Source organism: Ambystoma mexicanum, chromosome 12 (genome assembly GCF_040938575.1).
Source record: "Ambystoma mexicanum isolate Mex_15411 chromosome 12, UKY_AmexF1_1, whole genome shotgun sequence".
In the NCBI taxonomy this organism is placed as follows: Eukaryota; Metazoa; Chordata; class Amphibia; order Caudata; family Ambystomatidae; genus Ambystoma; species Ambystoma mexicanum.
In genome coordinates, this window is record NC_090936.1 from 1,003,627,622 (window position 1) to 1,003,636,352 (window position 8,731).

Below are 8,731 nucleotides of genomic sequence, written 5' to 3' on the forward strand. Positions count from 1 at the left end.
AAAAGGCGTCATATCAAAAACAAGAAGAAGAGCGTGTGAGTGGTCTAAAGACGTGGGGCTTGCAGGATTAAGCCACTCCAAAGATCACACGCAGTCTTGGTTGGACAGGGGCATGCAAACAAATTATGTAATAGTTGTTCCAAGCCCTCGAGGTCTGTGAGTGCCTCATTTGGGAGGGGAGGAATTCACCTGTGTGTGATTCTGACCCATTGTGTGCAGGTGAAAAAATACGGATCCAAGAACGGGAGGAGGGATAAACCTGCTCCAAGGGATTCCTATATAGCTCAGTGCGGAGGGATGAACCACTACACGAGAGATCCAAGGGATTCCTATACAGCTGGGCGGGGAGGGGTGGACCTGTACATTGGAGATCTGGTATAGTCCTATGGGATTCTTCAGGGAAGGATGAATATGGGAGAGACAAGGGATTCTTATACAGCTGGGCGGACAGGGATAAGAGATCTTATGTTCATATAGTGCTCAGTGGAGAAGGATGAACATGGGAGATCTGTGGGTTTCCTATACAGCTCGGTGGGCTGGGATGTACCTGTACATGGGAGATCTGCTATTTTCCTATTGGGCTCTGCAGGGAAGGATGGACATGGGTGATCCGTGGGATTCCGATACAGCTGGGAAGGGAGGGACGAACCTGTACATTGGAGATCTTATATTCCTAAAGGGCTCTGCAGGGAGGGATGAACATGGGAGATCCAAGGTATTCCTATCCACTTGGCAGGGAGAGTTGGACCTGTACATGAGAGATCTGGTATATTCATATAGGGGTCTGCAGGGAAGGATGGACATGGGTGATCCGTGGGATTCATATACGGGTGGGCAGGGAGGGATGGACCTGTACATGGGAGATGTGAAATATTCCTATGGGATTCTTCAGGGAAGGATGAATATGGGAGCGCCAAGGGATTCCTACACGGGTGGGCAGGGAGGGATGGACCTGTACATGGGAGATGTGTTATATTCCTATTCTGCAGGGAAGGATGGACGTGGGTGATCCGTGGGATTCCGATACAGCTGGGCATGGAGGGATGAACCTGTACATGGGAGATCTGGTATATTCCTATAGGGCTCTTCAGGGAAGGATGAATATGGGAGATCAAAGGGATTCCTAAGCAGCTGGGTGGGGAGGGGTGGGCCTGTACATGGGAGATCTATATATTCCTATAGGGCTCTTCAGGGAAGGATGAATATGGGCGATCCAAGGGATTCCTATGCAGCTGAGCGGGGAGGGGTGAACCTGTACATGGGGGATCTGTTATATTCCTAAAGGTCTCTGCTGGGAAGGATGAACATTGGGGATCTGTGAGATCCATGTAGGGCTCAGTGGGAAGTGAGGAATATGTTCAATCCTATGTGTGCTATTCCTATACGGCTGTGCTCGGAGGGATGAGCAGACACATAGATGTGAGGGATTTCTGTAGGGATGCACGGGGAGGGATGTACATGCTAATGTGTGCAAATTCCATTCAGCTCTAAATTGAGGGATGAACTTATAAACGGGAGATCTCTAGAAGAATGAACATATACATGGGAGATATGTGGGATTCTCATGGGGGTGGGGGGAAATGATATATAGTAGATGTGGGGGATTCTTAAAGGGCTCTGCGGAGAGGGATGAACCTGCACAGGGAAGATTTATGGGGTTTGTATATTGGCTCATCGGGAAGGGATTAACCTGTTCCTGGGAGATATATGGGATGAGGCCTATATGGCTTCGCAGGGAGGGATAACCCTGCACATGGTGATCAATGGGATTCCTATACAGTTCTGTGTGGAGAGATGAGCCGATAAATGACAGATATCTGAGGTCCCTTTGCTACCTTTGTAGGGATGGAGGAAACGAAACACAGGAGATATGGGGGATTCCTCTAGGGCTCTGAGGGGAATGGTGAGCCTTTAAACTGAAGATCCTTGGCATTCCTATTGAGCACGACGGACGGGATGAACCTGGGCATTCCTATATGCAAGATTCCTATTGGGCTCCACGGGGAGGGGTGAATCGGCTCCTGTGAGATATATTGGATGATGCATATGCAGCTTTGCCGGAAGGGATGAACCTGTAATTGGGATATTTGGGGGATTTCCATACTAGATTTGCAAGAAGGGAGGAAACGATACATGCGAGATATGAGGGATTTCTAGATGGCTTAGCTGGGAATGTTGAACCTGTACACTGGAGATCCTTGGGATTTCTATAGGGCCCTGCGCAAGGGATTAACCTGTGCATTCCTAAATATGCGATTCCTATACGGCTCTGCAGGGGGGGATGAACCTGTAGATGGGAAATCTGGGGGATTCCCACACTAGAAAACCTTCATCTGTGGGTATTGGGCTTTTGGTGGAAAAGCGTGGAATCTGCCACAACAAAAAAAAAAGGAAAGGGTCCCTGTCATGCGGATTGATACCTCTTAAGTACTAGGCCGAAGAAGAAGGCCGTTGAGGTAATGAAGGATTATCCAATGAGGAGATATTGTGAGGTCAACGTTCAGCCGCTAAACACTAGGGACACTTCCTAGCAAAACGTTTGACAGCAAAAGAAAAGTGTATTCTAAAAATGGGAAAACTCTCAACGAAGGTAGAGGAGGGTGGAGGGCAAGGCAGAGTGCATGAAGTTCTGGGGCATTTGTACCGTGTACCTATTCCCCCCTGCCGCTTACGCTGCTTTGCACGGACCAGGCAACCATTAAGGGCGCTTCAGGTATAGGCAACGAGTACATGAGGATAGAGGGCACACTTGCCCCTGTTCTCCTCAAACAATGGGGGGGCAGGAGTATTATGTTGCCCCGTGGAGTTTCTACAACCACAAACCATGAAATATAAAAGATTCAGTGACATGCTCTTCGATATCACTGGGCGAAGTAGGGCTTCTGGCTCCTCCCGTGCTGGGCTCGGACTTAATAAAGCTTAGTACACAGCTTGCAAAATTAGCAAGTGTTGCTCATTTCAAAGAGGGAAGGCTGCATCATTGTCCCCTTAGCCTTGATTGGGGAGGTGTGTGAGTGGGGGACCGGCTTAAGCGGTTTGCGGGCATGGGAGAGGTAGGGAATACTAAAGCAGAATGCTGCAGACACACCTCAGCAGGTTAGGCGACTGTTGCTGAGGGGTTATATTTAGACATGCCATGCCTGTAATGCTATGGCTTTCTTCCATTTACTGCTGCTACATGTGCTGTAAAATGTGTGCTTTGGCCCTGGAGATGGAGTTCGTGCCGTCATAGCGAAAATAAAAATTTCGTTTTGGACCCCGTTGCGAAAATCAATAGTTGGCACCCAAGAGCCCATGTACAGAAATGTGTAATCAGAGCTCTATCTCCAAGGACCGGCTCGCTGCCCTTATTCCATTGAGCTCACCACATTAGTATTGCGATGTGTACATGCTCTGAGCAGCCCCAGTCCCTTATGCTGCACTCAATGGACTTGGAGCTGTGAAAGATTCCACTCCCATCTCAGCACCTTGCTCTATGTTGGTCTGCTTCTTGGTCAATTGGTATGATTGTTGCTTTGGGTGCGATAGGGTTGCGGCTTCAAATCCTAAACTGCTGTTGTTTTATTGTGATAGAAGATTTAAATCTTGTGTTTATTTCGTATTTGGAAAGAGTCAAAAAAGAAGTGAGGGCTCGGGACCTCTCGCACCCTAAGCGAGAATCATACCCCTAGACCAACGAGCCACTGCACAGCTGCTGTGCATAATTTCATAAGACTCTCAGATCCACTTTTCCACAGACTGGAGCAGTATCCTCTTATTCATGTTTCAATCGCGCAGTGCAAGATGCTAGAGATCATGGAGAGGATCAGGCAGGGAGGGGCATCGTACAGAGTCAGAGTTGCTTTCAGCAAAATGACACCTCTTTTTTTCAAAACTGTGTACATAAATTAACAAAACGGGCAATGTCTTTCCACCTCTAAATTTAATAGGAGGGTGAACTGAAATTAACGATCAGTTGTGATTGCAACACAAAACTCCCATTTAATATCATGCATAAATGAACAGTAGAATAGGAAGCAGTGCTGATGTGGAACTCCACAAGGCTGACTGCTCGCTCATGGCTCTGCTCACAGCTGGCTCGTTGGTCTAGGGGTATGATTCTCGCTTTGGGTGCGAGAGGTCCCGGGTTCATATCCCGGACGAGCTCCGTTTTGTTTTGGATACATTTAAACGCTCCTTTCGCACCCTGAGCAACAATCACAACCCAAGACCAAGAAGCCATCTATGAGCAGTGGCAAACTATCACCCAACTGCAGGAAGGATCGACTGAAAAGCGCTCATATTTTTTTCACATCAATAGAGGAAGGGCAGTAAAAAACACACGCGAGAAAGATACACTGAAAAGACGTCATATCAAAAACAAGAAGAAGAGCGTGTGAGTGGTCTAAAGACGTGGGGCTTGCAGGATTAAGCCACTACAAAGATCACACGCAGTCTTGGTTGGACAGGGGCATGCAAACAAATTATGTAATAGTTGTTCCAAGCCCTCGAGGTCTGTGAGTGCCTCATTTGGGAGGGGAGGAATCCACCTGTGTGGGATTCTGACCCATTGTGTGCAGGTGAAAAAATACGGATCCAAGAACGGGAGGAGGGATAAACCTGCTCCAAGGGATTCCTATATAGCTCAGTGCGGAGGGATGAACCACTACACGAGAGATCCAAGGGATTCCTATACAGCTGGGCGGGGAGGGGTGGACCTGTACATTGGAGATCTGGTATAGTCCTATGGGATTCTTCAGGGAAGGATGAATATGGGAGAGACAAGGGATTCTTATACAGCTGGGCGGGCAGGGATAAGAGATCTTATGTTCATATAGTGCTCAGTGGAGAAGGATGAACATGGGAGATCTGTGGGTTTCCTATACAGCTCGGTGGGCTGGGATGTACCTGTACATGGGAGATCTGCTATTTTCCTATTGGGCTCTGCAGGGAAGGATGGATATGGGTGATCCGTGGGATTCCGATACAGCTGGGAAGGGAGGGACGAACCTGTACATTGGAGATCTTATATTCCTATAGGGCTCTGCAGGGAGGGATGAACATGGGAGATCCAAGGTATTCCTATCCACTTGGCAGGGAGAGTTGGACCTGTACATGAGAGATCTGTTATATTCATATAGGGGTCTGCAGGGAAGGATGGACATGGGTGATCCGTGGGATTCATATACGGGTGGGCAGGGAGGGATGGACCTGTACATGGGAGATGTGAAATATTCCTATGGGATTCTTCAGGGAAGGATGAATATGGGAGCGCCAAGGGATTCCTACACGGGTGGGCAGGGAGGGATGGACCTGTACATGGGAGATGTGTTATATTCCTATTCTGCAGGGAAGGATGGACGTGGGTGATCCGTGGGATTCCGATACAGCTGGGCATGGAGGGATGAACCTGTACATGGGAGATCTGGTATATTCCTATAGGGCTCTTCAGGGAAGGATGAATATGGGAGATCAAAGGGATTCCTAAGCAGCTGGGTGGGGAGGGGTGGGCCTGTACATGGGAGATCTATATATTCCTATAGGGCTCTTCAGGGAAGGATGAATATGGGCGATCCAAGGGATTCCTATGCAGGTGGGCGGTGAGGGATGGACATGCACATGAGAGATCTGTATATTCCTCTTCAGGGAAGGATGAATATGGGAGATCCAAGGGATCCCTTCACAGCTGGGTGGGGAGGGATGGACCTTTACAGGGGAGATCTGGTATATTCCTATAGGGCTCTTCAGGGAAGGATGAATATGGGAGATCCAAGGGATCCCTTCACAGCTGGGTGGGGAGGGCTGGACCTTTACATGGGAGATCTGGCATATTCCTATAGGGCTCTTCAGGGAAGCCTGAAAATGGGAGACCCAAGGGATTCCTATGCAGCTGAGCGGGGAGGGGTGAACCTGTACATGGGGGATCTGTTATATTCCTAAAGGTCTCTGCTGGGAAGGATGAACATTGGGGATCTGTGAGATCCATGTAGGGCTCAGTGGGAAGTGAGGAATATGTTCAATCCTATGTGTGCTATTCCTATACGGCTGTGCTCGGAGGGATGAGCAGACACATAGATGTGAGGGATTTCTGTAGGGATGCACGGGGAGGGATGTACATGCTAATGTGTGCAAATTCCATTCAGCTCTAAATTGAGGGATGAACTTATAAACGGGAGATCTCTAGAAGAATGAACATATACATGGGAGATCTGTGGGATTCTCATGGGGGTGGGGGGAAATGATATATAGTAGATGTGGGGGATTCTTAAAGGGCTCTGCGGAGAGGGATGAACCTGCACAGGGAAGATTTATGGGGTTTGTATATTGGCTCATCGGGAAGGGATTAACCTGTTCCTGGGAGATATATGGGATGAGGCCTATATGGCTTCGCAGGGAGGGATAACCCTGCACATGGTGATCAATGGGATTCCTATACAGTTCTGTGTGGAGAGATGAGCCGATAAATGACAGATATCTGAGGTCCCTTTGCTACCTTTGCAGGGATGGAGGAAACGAAACACAGGAGATATGGGGGATTCCTCTAGGGCTCTGAGGGGAATGGTGAGCCTTTAAACTGAAGATCCTTGGCATTCCTATTGAGCACGATGGACGGGATGAACCTGGGCATTCCTATATGCAAGATTCCTATTGGGCTCCACGGGGAGGGGTGAATCGGCTCCTGTGAGATATATTGGATGATGCATATGCAGCTTTGCCGGAAGGGATGAACCTGTAATTGGGAGATTTGGGGGATTTCCATACTAGATTTGCAAGAAGGGAGGAAACGATACATGCGAGATATGAGGGATTTCTAGATGGCTTAGCTGGGAATGTTGAACCTGTACACTGGAGATCCTTGGGATTTCTATAGGGCCCTGCGCAAGGGATGAACCTGTGCATTCCTAAATATGCGATTCCTATACGGCTCTGCAGGGGGGGATGAACCTGTAGATGGGAAATCTGGGGGATTCCCACACTAGAAAACCTTCATCTGTGGGTATTGGGCTCTTGGTGGAAAAGCGTGGAATCTGCAACAACAAAAAAAAAAAAGGAAAGGGTCCCTGTCATGCGGATTGATACCTCTTAAGTACTAGGCCGAAGAAGAAGGCCGTTGAGGTAATGAAGGATTATCCAATGAGGAGATATTGTGAGGTCAACGTTCAGCCGCTAAACACTAGGGACACTTCCTAGCAAAACGTTTGACAGCAAAAGAAAAGTGTATTCTAAAAATGGGAAAACTCTCAACGAAGGTAGAGGAGGGTGGAGGGCAATGCAGAGTGCATGAAGTTCTGGGGCATTTGTACCGTGTACCTATTCCCCCCTGCCACTTACGCTGCTTTGCACGGACCAGGCAACCATTAAGGGCACTTCAGGTATAGGCAACGAGTACATGGGGATAGAGGGCACACTTGCCCCTGTTCTCCTCAAACAATGGGGGGGCAGGAGTATTATGTTGCCCCGTGGAGTTTCTACAACCACAAACCATGAAATATAAAAGATTCAGTGACATGCACTTCGATATCACTGGGCGAAGCAGGGCTTCTGGCTCCTCTCGTGCTGGGCTCGGACTTAATAAAGCTTAGTACACAGCTTGCAAAATTAGCAAGTGTTGCTCATTTCAAAGAGGGAAGGCTGCATCATTGTCCCCTTAGCCTTGATTGGGGAGGTGTGTGAGTGGGGGACCGGCTTAAGCGGTTTGCGGGCATGGGAGAGGTAGGGAATACTAAAGCAGAATGCTGCAGACACACCTCAGCAGGTTAGGCGACTGTTGCTGAGGGGTTATATTTAGACATGCCATGCCTGTAATGCTCTGGCTTTCTTCCATTTACTGCTGCTACATGTGCTGTAAAATGTGTGCTTTGTCCCTGGAGATGGAATTTGTGCCGTCATAGCGAAAATAAAAATTTCGTTTTGGACCCCGTTGCGAAAATCAATAGTTGGCACCCAAGAGCCCATGTACAGAAATGTGTAATCAGAGCTCTATCTCCAAGGACCGGCTCGCTGCCCTTATTCCATTGAGCTCACCACATTAGGATTGCGATGTGTACATGCTCTGAGCAGCCCCAGTCCCTTATGCTGCACTCAATGGACTTGGAGCTGTGAAAGATTCCACTCCCATCTCAGCACCTTGCTCTATGTGGGTCTGCTTCTTGGTCAATTGGTATGATTGTTGCTTTGGGTGCGATAGGGTTGCGGCTTCAAATCCTAAACTGCTGTTGTTTTATTGTGATAGAAGATTTAAATCTTGTGTTTATTTCGTATTTGGAAAGAGTCAAAAAAGAAGTGAGGGCTCATCGGGGATTTGAACCCGGGACCTCTCGCACCCTAAGCGAGAATCATACCCCTAGACCAACGAGCCACTGCACAGCTGCTGTGCATAATTTCATAAGACTCTCAGATCCACTTTTCCACAGACTGGAGCAGTATCCTCTTATTCATGTTTCAATCGCGCAGTGCAAGATGCTAGAGATCATGGAGAGGATCAGGCAGGGAGGGGCATCGTACAGAGTCAGAGTTGCTTTCAGCAAAATGACACCTCTTTTTTTCAAAACTGTGTACATAAATTAACAAAACGGGCAATGTCTTTCCACCTCTAAATTTAATAGGAGGGTGAACTGATATTAACGATCAGTTGTGATTGCAACACAAAACTCCCATTTAATATCATGCATAAATGAACAGTAAAATAGGAAGCAGTGCTGATGTGGCACGCCACAAGGCTGACTGCTCGCTCATGGCTCTGCTCACAGCT